This window comes from Phyllostomus hastatus, unplaced genomic scaffold, assembly GCF_019186645.2.
Source record: "Phyllostomus hastatus isolate PE091 unplaced genomic scaffold, TTU_PhHast_1.1 phas_contig_159, whole genome shotgun sequence".
Classification (NCBI taxonomy): domain Eukaryota; kingdom Metazoa; phylum Chordata; class Mammalia; order Chiroptera; family Phyllostomidae; genus Phyllostomus; species Phyllostomus hastatus.
In genome coordinates, this window is record NW_025333640.1 from 37,275,976 (window position 1) to 37,290,313 (window position 14,338).

General features: G+C 41.7%; 1 non-coding gene across 1 annotated transcript; it reads left to right on the top strand.

The window, feature by feature from the left end:
* Positions 1-778: 778 nt before the first annotated feature.
* Positions 779-889, top strand: LOC123814235. The gene has a single exon (XR_006784860.1). It is a non-coding gene; the product is annotated as a U6 spliceosomal RNA (small nuclear RNA).
* Positions 890-14,338: the final 13,449 nt, after the last annotated feature.

A 14,338-nucleotide genomic window follows, 5' to 3' on the forward strand; every position in this document is an offset into this window, starting at 1 on the left:
TCTAGTGTATTTTTGAGCTATAGTCATCCATGATTTTTTTAAAGTCGAAAGGATTAAAAACAACTTTCAAACCACCTTACATGGAGGCCTGTTTCCGTGTCGTCAGTCCGTCGTTTCTGGATGACAAAGGGGCAGACAGTCAGGTGTCATGAAGACAGAAACACTCCGGAATCTCTTGTGAAGTACATAAATAGTGCCCCAAGGTATGAAGACAGCCCCCAAGTCCAGAAAAGCACGTATGTTATTTTCGATCCATGAAATTAGAGGAAGAAGATGCCAGGAGACAGAGAAATCATGTTTGAAAAGACAAAGATTGCCTGAGATTTCACACGGATTAAAAAGAACGACAAAAAGGGAGAAAAGCACAGACAGGAAAGGGGCGGGGTGTCTGAAGGGACAGAGCTGCGTCTGCCAAGGAGCTGCGGGGGTTTCTTCATTGCCTGCCCCCCATCAGCCAGCACACACACACGGCAACGCGCAGACCCACAGCCTCGGGGCGCAGAGCGGAGGCGCGTTCTCACTCCAGAACGGGGCCTCCTCTGCAAAGGCACCCAGCAAACTCTCTGAGCTCTGGAACTAGAGAATGAGTGTCTATTGTTGATTACGGCTCTGCTTGATGCTGCCAAGGTGAGATAATGTTCAACATGGCATTTACCATCAACACTGGAAATCATGAAACTCGATTATTTCTAATTATTTGTGGCTTTGAGGAGAGCGGAACATGAAAGAGAACCCGCACTGTATCAGTGGATAGCAATTCTATTAAAACACGTACTGAGTGCTGGCCTCGGCAGCACGTCTACCAAAACTGGAATGATACAGAGGAGATGAGCATGGCCCCTGCGCAAGGATGACGTGCAAAACATGTATTGAGAGCTCTTCCATATTACCTTCTTTTAGATGTTCTCTTACAATCTATTCTATTCCTCTTCTGGTAATTAATTCCTTGGAAGAACTGCAGCCTGGGGTTGTCCCTCCGAAAGACAAGGTTTAGGGATCCCTGTCCACCGCCCCTCTGTCCTCAGGGCCTGTGACGGTAGAGATCACATTTCACTCCTGGGGTGGGGTTAGAGAAGGGGCGGATACAATGTGCCCAGCCACATAATTAACGAAACCTCCTTTCTGAAGTGGAAATGACACTCCTCTTCCTCCTATCTCAATGTATTTATTTGTTCAGTTGCTGTGACTGATTGTCAGCCGCTGCAGGTCTGCCCCAGGATGCCCTGGCGGCGGGACAGGCAGGCCTGGAGGCAAACGGGGGTGGGGGGTGGGGTGGGAGGGGAAGAGATGGAGACAGGGGCCAGGAGAAGCGAAATGAAATGGGAGGGGACTCCACCTCCCCCCGGCAAACTTCGCTAACGGGAGACCCTCTCCCAGTAGGGTTACCAACCACTGATCCTGATTTTTATTTCAGATGCTGGTTATTGCCAGCATCTGGGTAACCTGGTAACCCCAACACTTCAAGAAATATTCTTAAAACTACTATGTCTTGAACTAGCAAGTAAAACCAAATGCTATGAAGGAGTAGTTTCTTATCATGTAATTTGGGTAATATTGAAGATTGAATCTGATGACATATCCAAAGCCATTAAATCTACCAGAACTAGCCTACGTATTGTTCATTTTAGTCTAATTCTATGCCCAGAGGACTATAAAGGTGACCCTACACCGTACATATATATATGTATATATATATGTATGTATATATATATATGTATGTATATATATGTATATGTATATATATATATATATATACTACATGCATTATTTTAATGCCCTAGTTGTGATAATTACAACAACTGAAACTCAGTAAATTAACATTGGGGAATAAGGAAGAATATGGAGATGCTCAAGCCATCACGGTGTATCTTATTTTTTAAACACTTTATTAGTATATAATTTACATACCATAGTATTCACCCATTTAGCTGAGTAATGGCTTTTAGCATAGTCACAGAGGTGTACAACCATAATCTAATCTCAGAACATTTTCTTTACCATACAAAGAAGTCTCACATCCATCAGCTGTCATTTGCATTCCTACCTGACTCACACCCCCCTAGCCAATAAGAACCCACTTCCTGTCTGCTTGTCTGTTTATTCTGGACCTTTCTCATAAATGGAATCATGTAATAGTCTTCTGTTTCTTGGTTCTTTCAATTGGCATAAAGTTTTTTTTTGTGGTTTAATTCATGTTGTACAATGTATCTACAATACATTTCTTCTTATTACTAAATAATGTCCCTCACATTTTATTTACCTGTTTAGATTATGTCTACATTTTGGCTAGAATGCATCATGCTGCACAGTGGTGCACCTTGAAGAATGAAACAACAGAATTCAGACAGACTTTTCACGCACTGCTCCGCCTCGGGCACAACCCATTTCCCCACATAAATCTGTTGCAAACATACAAGTCGTGGTTTTATTAAGATATGGTTTGACTTCCACTCCATAGGACCCATCTGGTTTCACTTCTTGTAAAGTGTGTGGGACCTAATGCCATTCTTCAAAGACTTTCTTATTTTTGTCCAAGTATTTTGTGATATAGTAGGTGTCTGAGAATTTTTTTTTAGTCTAGCATCTAATATTTTTCTGAGTCCTAGATTTGTTAATAGTGTCGAGCTATGATTTTCCAGAAGTTAAAAGCAATAATCTCACACAGATATGAAAGTAGCATGTGTCAAAATTGTTCTTGAATCATGAATAAGGGTGCCGCACACCACGTAGTAAAAGTGGCTTCAGGGGCATTTTGGAAACTCAGAGTTTATAGGCATCAAATGAGAGAATGTGAGAGTGAGGTGCTGTCAGTCACCAAACTGGGCAAGGACAAAAGAAGCATAATCTTTGGGACCGTCTTTTCTTCTCAACAAAAATATTTAGGTGGTGATATAACTAGGTGATATCTTCTCTCTCATTAACCTGTAAATACAGAATCAAACCCAAGTACATTTTCCTGGAAAATAAAATAACTCATGCAAGTTCCCTTGTAAGACACTGAAAAATATCCTGGCACTCTCACCTTATCTTTCTTCTGACTTTTGGACAATTTTCCTTGATTAATGCTGTAGGAAATAGGTAGATAAAACTAATGTTCAAAACTTTGTTTCTATTGATTTTTTTTTCATTTTTATGTTGTATTCTTATGTGTTTTGGTAATCATTGAAGCAGTAATACCATATTGCCTTGAAGAAAGCTATTTTATTTTATTTGTTAAGTTTGCATGACTTTTTCTATATTCTGTGTGTTCTTGGAAGTTTTCATTTCACCATTCAGATTTACTTACTATAAAAAAGGAGTATCTCAGCCTAGCTGGTGTGACTCAGTGGATTGAGTGCTGGCCTGCGAATCAAGGCGTCGCCAGTTCTATTTCCAGTCAGGGCACATGCCTGGGTTGTGGGCCAGGTCCCTGGTAGAGGGTGAGTGGAGAAGCAACCACACATTGATATTTCTCTTCCCCTCTTTCTCCCTCCTTTCCCTTCTCTAAAATAAATAAATAAAAATCTTTAAAAAAAGAGTTATCTCACTTATAGCTAAGCAACAAATCTTAGCATAAAAAAAGAAAATCATGAGACTATTGTAAATAAATTGGAAACCTCAACATCTGTATTTGTAACTGATCACTCCATTGTCCAGGGCATTATTAAAGGTCTATCCTATCATGTTTAATAAGCAAAAGAATGACAAAAATAATAATAACATGTAAAGAGTAAAACCCAGCGTACTTATTAAACCAATGTGTGATATGCGGTTACTTTTGTATTTTTGTCCTAAAAAAATGATGTGGAGGAGAATTCTGAAGTGTAAGCCTGAAGAATGATTGACTTGGGAAGTTTATAAGTCACACGAAGTCACATGAAGTCACATGGCTGTGAACAACAGGCACTGGTCCAGGGACACACCGGCGCGTGCAGACCGCGCCCTGAAACTGATAGGAAATCCAAACACCGAGCGGAAGCACTCGGCGCAGGCCCTCCAAGGAGCACCAGCCCAGGCAGGGGCGCTGGTCCCCATCGACCCAGCTGGGCTGCTCCCTTCGTTTTCTAAGTTGACAAAGAAACACCCAGCTACGCTTGGAAGCGCAAGTACCGTTGATGTAGCCTCTTTCAACCCATCGGCTTTTCTCTACAACTTGCTGTAGGTAAACCCAGAGCAAACTCCAGACTCCTCCAGGAACAGGACAACAAAAGAAAGACGTGGAGCAACACTTTCAACCTCCTCTCCCAGCAGACAGATGACTAGACACAACCCAATTAGCCCCCAAGGAAATATGGCGTTACTTGGAGGGGGGCCGCTGAAGTACCCTTAGGAATAGACAGGAGGACCCTGGGCCCAGCCTCTATGCTGTTTCGTGAAAAAGTCATGTCTTTCACTTGGAGACCCACTGTGTCTGAGAATTAAATAGACGCTATAATTTTATTGCTTCACTTGCTTCCCCTTTTACAGTGGTTTTGGGGAATTATAATTTCCTCAGCTCCTTTTTTCCCCCAAAAAGTAATACATTTATATTAAAAATTTAAAAAAGGGTGTGAAAGGTTCCATTTTTCTCCCTTCGGTGCCACCGTTTTGTGGCTGCTGCGGGACCGGGGCAGACACGGCTCCCACCGTTTCGTGGCGGCAGGACCTCCGCGAAGCTCAGCTGCAGACCACGTGTTCCTTTGGAAGCGTCTCCATGGAAACCGCGTGGTCCCCGTGCAAATCCAGGAGAGTCTCCATGTCTCTCTCTGCTCAGACTCTCTGAACTCTGCCGCTGAGGCAAGGGGTCCAACGTGAAGCCACACGCCACACAGCAACCTTACCGGAGGCCCATTTTTCTGTGGCTGATCCAAGTTCATCAGTGGACCCGTCGTGACAAGGGCGGAGCGAACGGAAAGGCTCCGTGGAGACGCCCCGATGCGCCAGTGTCTGTGAAGGCTGGGAAGAGCCTGTGTAGTGTTAGTTAACAGAAGTTGGAAGTGGCGCCTTTTATTTCTCGGTGTATTCAGGGGTTGAAACCGGATTAAGGGGTTATTAAACACAGGTTAAATTCTTTGTCCCTCCTGTAGATAATCTGCACAGTCCCCCAGAATGAATGGGAAGAGGAAAACCCAAAAAACCTCAGATCAGAAATCAGTTATAATTTAGAACCAATGCTGATGATTCCAAGACCTCGGGAACTCATAGAGGATGGAGTAAGGGAGCGTGTGGGCGACATTCCGATAGAGGTTACACGGGTAGGTGGAATTGAGTGTTTGGTTTTGATTCCATAAAATACAAACGTGTTTTATGGCCAGAGCTGTGCGGTGACAGTGCTGGAAACAAGTGGCCGGAAAGGAAAGGAAAAAAAAATTTGGTTCCTACCAGATCACAGGCCTTTGGCTTCCCTGAAAATTTGGGAATTGTTTCTGAGAAGTCAGAAGAATTCTAGAAAGGAGAAAGGACATTGCCTAAATTATATTTCACAAGCATAACTGTTTGCTGTGCAAAGAAGAATAAAACAATAGCAACATTTCAGTCAAAGGGGGCACCCCTTCTTAGGAGGAGCATTACAAATCGCTAAGGCCCAGCTGCCTAACCCTTAGCTCTACTGAAAAGAATTGAAAACATGACAAAGTGGAATGTGGGTGCCGTTTGAAGAAAAGATTAGACTATCAAAGGGAAACAACAACTGTAATTTAAAAACTGATTCTCAAACTTGTCACCCTACACTGAACCAGGGATTAATGCAGTTCCCCCAGAGAACTCAGAGGGACCTGGCGATCCTCGAGGATCCGGGGGCCCTAGGGATGGAATTTGAGCTGTAGAGGCCAGTCAGAGGCGAGCCTGTAGCCACGCAAGGACGTCAGTGGCACCAGATTCACCAAATCAGCTGAACGTTGCATGTTCCCCTCCTACAAGCTTAGCAACTCATAGGGATATAAAGTTTAAAGACAATGCCTCCTCAAGGTCACATTTAATTGTTAGACATTTATGTAAGCTGGGAGTGGAGGAGGCCACCTGGCAATTTTACAAGGTGAAAAAACGCTTTACTCAGGATGACAGTTTTTGCTTCTACTTCCCTGGTGTGAAATTTCTCTAATTCTTTGCTGCTGTAAGTGAATTTCACAGTATTAAGAAACTGTCTGAACTTAGATTATTGTTGTTTATGTCAGGACTTCCAGAATCTTCCCGGCAGTATTCTTAATTTCGAACACATTGATTATACCAGAATAAAACTTTAATTCATTCCTGGGACTTTATCTTCAAATACTGGATTAGAAATACCTTATGCTTGTTATACCATCTCTAGTTCGAAGAAAAAATATCCCATAACTACACTAATGGAGGGCTTTTTCTGTCCCAAGCATTCATGGTTCTATGCATTTTGCTAATATTATCTTGATTAATCCTCACACTTCCCAGGAGGTAGTTACTGTTCCCTGACTTTCAGAAAAGCTGAGGTGCAGAGAGGTAGTGACTCGCTGAGAGCATGACACGTAATAAATGAAGCAGCCACAATCGGACCCTTGGCAGTCTGGCTCCAGAGGAAGACATTATGTTGCTTTGCTCGTTTTACTTTCAAAGCAGATCTCTTCAGATACCATATGGTAATGGCTGACTTCATGTCTTTGTATGGTTATGAATGAGCTGTTTTCCTCTGCCATTCTTCCTCTCCAAATGGCCTTTCTTCATTATCAAATGCTTAGCGATGCAACTGATTTATAGACACTTAAAGATTTCTGCTTTTGTATCTGATGTGGTACATTTAATGACTATATCCTCAGACATGCTGGTTACAGATGAATATGCTATTATGAACAAGGCATAATATATTTTAATTCTTGATACATTTTAGAGGACAGTGTCTACGCATGCAAGCCACCAATATGTTTCTAGTGTAATTCTTCTGGGTGTGGATCGCTGTAAATAAACAGATCCCAAATGGTGAGAAAGGTTGTGTAAATCCACTGAGGCTTTAAAAATCAAAGTGAAATTATTACCAACATCATCACTAATATTCCAAAAAGTAAGACTTAACAAAACCAATTTAGCCTCCACAGACTGGCACAAAAGAATTAGTCTGCATCATACCAATTCTGAACCAAATATTTGACTCATTTCATAATGTCGTTCACCAAACTGATCAGACTTTTCCCTCTGGATAAATTAGAGCAATAAAAGATTTTCTCTCTCCTGAATATTACTTTTTTGAAATGTATTATGATACTTTTAAACACTTTAAAATATAGATTTTCAGCATACTCATGTATGTAATGAATCTGGTATAATTCAGGAGCATATCAAAAACATGCAGTCCTAAAACACTTTAATTAGGTTTTTGAACATTTCTGTCAATCTTCTTCTATGTGCAAGATGCTCCATTGTTAAATGGTACGTTCTAGAAACCATCAATTGGATGGTTTCTAGAATTTTGGATTGGACTTATCAGTAAATTATGGAAAACATGAGATTTCTGATTTTTTATATTATTTAATCTGGACATCAAGTATCAACAAATCATACCAATTACCAATTTTATTTTTTAAACATAATTTTTCAATAAAGGAAATTAAAAGGTCATCTAATACAGGAATTATGAGAATCATTGATTTGTTTTCCTAATGTAATGGATTTTGCTCTATAAAAAATTCACTTATACAAAAACTCACTGTCTCTTTTTGCTGTTTTTTTCTAACTTTTTTTATTGTTGTTCAAGTGCAGTTGTCTCCATTTCCCCCCACCAATCCCCCCACCCCAGCCACCCCTACTTCCCATCCTTGATCTTACTGCCCCCCCTTGGTTTTGTCCATGTGTCCTTTATACGTGTCCCTGGAAACCCTTCCCCTTTTCCCCCATTATCCCCTCCCCCGTCCTCTCTGGTTACTGTCAGGTTGTTCTTAATTTCAATGTCTCTGGTTATATTTTGCTTGTTTGTTTTGTTGATTAGGTTCCACTTATAGGTGAGATCATATGGTATTTGTGTTTCACCACCTGGATTATTTCACTTAGCATAATGCTCTCCAGGTCCATACATGCTGTCACAAAGGGTAGGAGCTCCTTCTTTTTTTCTGCTGTGTAGTATTCCGTTGTGTGAATGTATCACAGTTTTTTATCCACTCATTTACTGATGGGCACTTAGGTTGCTTCCAGCACTTGGCTATTGTAAATTGTGCTGCTATGAACATTGGGGTGCATAGGTTCTTTTGCATTGGTGTTTCAGGGTTCTTAGGGCATAATCCCAGCAGTGGAATTGCCAGGTGAAAAGAAAGTCCCATTTTTAGTTTTCTGAGGAAATTCCATACTGTTTTCCAGAGTGGCTGCGTCAGTCTGCATTCCCACTAACAGTGCACCAGGGATCCCTTTTCTCTACAACCTCACCAACACTTGCTGTTTGTTGATTTGTTAATGATGGCCATTCTGACCTGTGTGAAGTGGTATCTCATTGTGGTTTTAATTTGCATCTCTCTGATGGCTAGTGATGCTGAGCTTCCTTTCATATGTCTCTGGGCCTCTGTATGTCCTCCATGGAGAAGTGTCTGTTCAGGTCCTCTGCCCATTTTTTTAATTGGGTTGTTTGTCTTCCTGGAGTGGAGTCATGTGAGTTCTTCATACCTTTTGGAGCTCAAACGCTTGACCACAGTATCATTGGCAAATATGTTTTCCCATGGTTGGTTCTCTTTTCATTTTAATGCAATTTTCTTTTGCCTTGCAGAAGCTTTTTATTTTGATACGATCCCATTTGTTTATTCTTTCCTTTACGTCCTTTGCTCTAGGGGACATATTGGTGAAAATGTTGCTGTGTGGAATATCTGAGATTTTCCCGCTTATGTTCTCTTGTAGGACTTTTATGGTATCACTTTTATATTTAAGCCTTTTATCCACCTTGAATTTATTTTTGTGTCTGGTGTAAGTTGGTGATCGAGTTTCATTTTTTTGCATGTAGCTGTCCAGCTCTCCCAAAACGATTTGTTGGAGAGGCTATTTTTACTCCATTTTATGCTTCTTCCCCTTTTGTTGAATATTAATTGACTATAAAGAGTCTCTTTTTGTTTTAATAATATCAGAAACATTTGGGAACTCTAACTTTTCCACCAAAAGGAATTAGAAAGTTAAAGAATGTAATTCCAGTTATTTATAGCTCTACCCATACACAAATAATCTAGTATAAACTTCAGTAGTAGCATAAAATATCTTTGGTTCACTGAAATAAAGTTTTGAAACATTTTTTTGCATCTAGAAAGATCTTATTTCTGAACAGTTGCATGGCACTTTTATTGTTGAAATGATTGGTAGGGGCTTACTTTAATTACCCTAAGGCCACTAGCTGTGGCCTGTGGTGTAATATTCAAAAGCAGAAGTAAGATATGTCTGAAAAATTATATGCACTTCTCCAATGTTTTCTTTATAAGCATCTGTAAAGCAAGTAATAACATGATTTATTATTAGCATACTAGAAAGAATTTTAAATGTGGAGTTAATAATTTTATGCTAGCTATTTACAATATGGATATTATTGCACTAATAAAGTAACTAAAATATTAACATGGAAAAATACAAAATATTTGTCTTATGTGTAAAGTAAGCCAGATATAACTTTTATAATATGATAAGCAAGTTCATTTAAACTGGCTATATACCATCTCCTCTCATTAGTAATTTGGGTCAACTTCTTTAGGTATAAACAATTTAAAGAGAAGTATAATGAGTGGAAAGAACACGATTAATTCATAGGAGAGGGGATCCAGAAGGTGGGTGATTTTAAATAAGTATCTAAATCTAAGGCAGCGTTAAATGCCTGCTAGCAAAGAAGTTCACCATGAATGTGGTTAGCTTGGTCAACGTGAAAGATAAGAAAGACAGAGAGCAAAGGAGCAAAGAAGTCATGTATAAACTAATGCTGTTTTGGTAGATTGAAGAGTATATTAAATACTCTCCTAGAGCTGCCACAAGAAATTATCACAAACTTGGTGGCTTATGCAAACAGACATTTGTTGTCTCAGTGTTGGAGCCCAAAACCAAGGGGTCAGTAGGCCCCCCGCTGGCTCCTGCCGCACCAGGAGAGACTCCTTTCGTCCGTTCCTCAGCTCCTGGAGGCTCCGCCCGGCCTTCCCCAGATTGCAGGAGCTGCTTTCAGTCCTGGACTCAGCCTTCACTTGGCCTCCTTTCTGTCGCTTCCATGTGTCCTTTTGTCTCCTATGAGGACATTCTCTGGATTTAGGACTCACACTAATCCAGTGTGCTCTCGTTTTATCCTTACCTTAATCACATTCGCAAAGATACTGTTTCTAAGTGAAGCCACATTCTGAGATTCCAGTGGGCATCAGTTAAAGGAGGTGACCCACTATACAAAAATCTGTAAAAATTCCTAAACTTGTGAAAACAATGGGAAAAAAATAGAAATGTGCAACGCAGAATAGTCACAAATATGTCTTGATGACACCCATACACAAAATGCCATTTTATAATGTCCCAAAACATATATACCATTAGCTGTCCATGGAAATAAGAAAGTAAGCATTAGGGAAGAATGATGAATAATATCAATAAAGGTATTCTTAATTAAATGTGGTGGAATCAAACATGGTATTTCCTGTCCTTTGTGACCCCAATAGAATGACAGTAAAGAGTAGGTAATAACAGAACATCCATATAATATATATATAATCCATATAATATATGTAATATAAATATACAGCAAAATATACCAATGAGAAACCAGCCAAGTCATTCTATAAATCCCCAGAAATCACGGGGTGGGGGAACCAGAAAGTACAGACCTTAAGGTGAGTTATGGGACTGAAAGCAACCATGTCTAAAATGAACAACTCAAGGAATAGAAACGTAAGCACATTATTTAAAAGTCAGAGGGTGCCCCTTAGAAGAACACAACAAAAGTGTAAGGGAGGGTGACTCCGGGATGAGGAAGGGATGGGCAGCTTCTCGTCTTGTGCTTATGGGCATGGTTTCATTTTTTACATTATGCTTTCCATTTATTTTTAAGTTATAGCTGACCTACTATTATTTTCCAAACTAGAATGATGAATAATATTGATAGATATTTTTAAAGGTCACTAAAACATACATAATAGCAATGAATGACTGTTGTGTGCATTAGACATTAACTTGGAGACGGGCACACCGGTAAGTGTTCTCCTTGTGCTAATTCATCTGACACGGCCATCCTCGGACTAGGTGATATCACTGCCATTGCCATTTTACAGATGAGGAAACAGACTCATTTGCACAGCTCACACAGCTCTTAGGTGACAAAGATGAGACTCACACCTACGGCTTTCCACCTCCAAACCCTGCTAATTGGCAGAAGGTACCATGCTGGGGTGCCGAAACCTTGGCCTGAGGCCGTGAACACAGTGATTCCGACTGGGTCAGTGGTCCCCAACCTTTGGGCACCAAGGACAAGTTTCGTGGAAGACAATCTTTCCATGGAGAGAGGGGGATGTTGGGTGGTTTCGGGATGGTTCAAACCTTTTACATTCAAGCCCACCTCCTGCCGTGCGGCCCAGTTCCTAACGGACTCTGACCCGGTACCGGTCCATGGCCCGGAGGTTGGGGACCACTGGGTTCCATGGCAAAAGGGTCCTCTAGCAGCAGCCTATTACAGCTAGGTGGAAGGAGGAGTCTACTTTGAAACATCCAGCAGCACATTCCCAGTTAACAGGCAATACAGATGGATGATTTAAAGCCCTACAGGGCCTGGCTGGTGTAGCTCAGTGGACTGAGCATGGGCTGCGAACCAAAGTGTCGCAGGTTCGATTCCCAGTTAGAGCACATGCCTGGGTTGCAGGCCACGGCCCCCAGCAACCGCACATTGATGTTTCTCTCTCTCTCTTTCTCCTGCCCTTCCCTCTCTAAAAATAAATAAATAAAATCTTAAAAAATAATAAAAATAATTTAAAAAGTTATTTTTAAAAAAGCCCTACAGGGTTATTGTCTAAAATTTAAGTAAATATTATGCATTGAATATGAGATTCTAAAATACCTAATCATCATTCTTGGTCTTAGAAAAAATATAATAAATATTCTGTTTATTCCTAAGGGTCACCTAATAGGGCAACCTTATCATGTCCCGATTTTCACTGGTCCAGTGGTCCCAGGTTACACCCCTCAGGCTGCCATACTCGTTACTAGGCACGGTGATTGGATGTCCCAGCCTGATTATGGATGGCACCCCCCCGTTTATTCTCAAAAAGTGTCCATATAGATGGTAAATTATGCATCCCTCTCTATAACTTATGGAAGCCACAACCATCATACTTAAGTATTAAAGATGTTTTAAATTCTAGAGGTAAGGCCGTTGTGCTCATGAATTGCCCACCTGCTCGGGGATTCTTCTGGCTCCTTAACTTCAAGGCTGGACATAAAACGGGGCTTGGACCGTTCGGGCAAAGCCCCCTTCCTTCTGGCAGAACCGTTACATTTTGAGAACGGACCAGGCATCTTCCTCCTCCTCCTTGTAAGTCTCAATCTAATTAGGTTTCAAACAGGAGGAAGACGTAGGTGTCCCTTACTTTTAAAGATTTAAAAATACTCTTGGGTTTCCCAGCAATTTACACCCCAAACTTCACCACAGACTTGTAAATCTCTGAGCTGTGTGAGATCCCACCCCCTCCCCTTCCTGTGAGATCGGTGGCTCCTGTGTGGGACGGGGGTGGAGGGGGGGGCAGATAGGGGAGACACTCACAGGAGTGCTGAGATTTACAAGAGCGCTGTGCTTTCTGAGGTGTAAATTGCAAGGAAACTCCGGGGTGCAGTTAAACGCTGAGATGCGGTGAAGCCTCATGGCTCCGTGTCCCCCAGGCAGCAGGGTCCAGAAAAAGCAAGAGAAAGGGGAGCAGCGCTGGGCTCCCAAGCCCTTCCCCAAAGAGTGAGCCCAAGGACAGAAGCCAGAAGCGTCCTGGCTTCAGCAGAGAAACAGAAGCATATCTTCAATGACTTGTTATTTTGGTCATGATGTTAAGCATTTTGACACCATCAATCTGATCCGTAAGTGCCATGAAGCCTAGTTATTAAATGGTTGAAGTGCATCTATTCTTTAAACAACACAGCTATTAAAATTTTACTGAATGACTGTTTCCTCACCATGTGTTCAGCCATGTTACTATAGGTAAATGTGACAAGTCAGACTGAAAGTACTTGTGTACGTTTTCTTACCTTAGATACTACATCTACAGATGGGGAATAGGGCCACGGAAAGGGACTTGCACCAAAGTCACAAAGGCGGTGAGCATCCGTTGCATTACATAAATAAAGTCCAGAGAGAAAGCCCTAATTTAGTTTCTTGTAGAGTTGAACACATTCTCCACACAGCTTTTCACATCCACCCAAAAGTGTGTTGACGAGGCTGTGGCCCAAAAGGCTGTTCTCATGACCCAAAGACATTTCCTTTTTTTTTTAATTTTATTTATTTATTTTTAGAGGAAGAAGGGAGGGAGAAAGAGAGAGAGAAACATCAATGTGCGGTTGCTGGGGGCCATGGCCTGCAACCCAGCATGTGCCCTGACTGGGAATCGAACCTGCGATACTTTGGTTCATAGCCCACGCTCAATCCACTGAGCTACGCCAGCCAGGGCTCCAAAGATATTTCTATAAAAACCGACATGCAGGTGTGATGGCCCCAGTGCCCACCTGTGCCGTGAAGGAGACCCCAGGACTCTCCCTACCAGCCACGGCTGTCCTGGCCAAAGGTATCTCCTCAGACTCCCAGGTGCAAAGATACACACGTATAGAAAGTCACCCATTCCAGCGTCAGTGTTTCTTGCCTCCAAGTCAACACTGTTGCCTTTGGCTCCTGCATCTCCATTTCTCGTCCACCTACTCCGAGAAAGAGGTGACAAATGGTGCTCTTCCAAAGGGAGAAATGCTCACAACACGATTTCTCCCTTTTGGAGGACAGGGTAGAATGACTTTATTTTCAAATAACCCTACCCTCACTTTTCCATGTTTCACACAAGACTACCAAGGCACGGGATAGAATTTACAGGAGGTTTGGAGTTTCAAATGCAGCAGCACTAAGAGTAAAGGGAAATGGAAAAACAGATGTAATTCTGAAGCTTCTTGTTGCCAAAAGAAACAAAAACCCACTGGCATGGTCTCTCTCTTTTCTTCCTCTGTGCCTTGGATTGCGCCAGGCCGTCCTTGAGGCAGACAAGGGGCTGTCCAGGGCCTCTGGGACCGTCCCGTGGGAAATGCGTGTGTTCCTGTGAAACTTGACTCTTTCATTCCATCCTGTCCCCTCTTCTGCCTCAGCCTCCAAACCGTTGTTACTCCTGTTCAGAGATTTGGATGTTTGAGCTGAGCTCCCTCATTTTCTCCTTTTGTTTCAGTTGTTTACACTTTATTTTCATTGTCATACTATTTA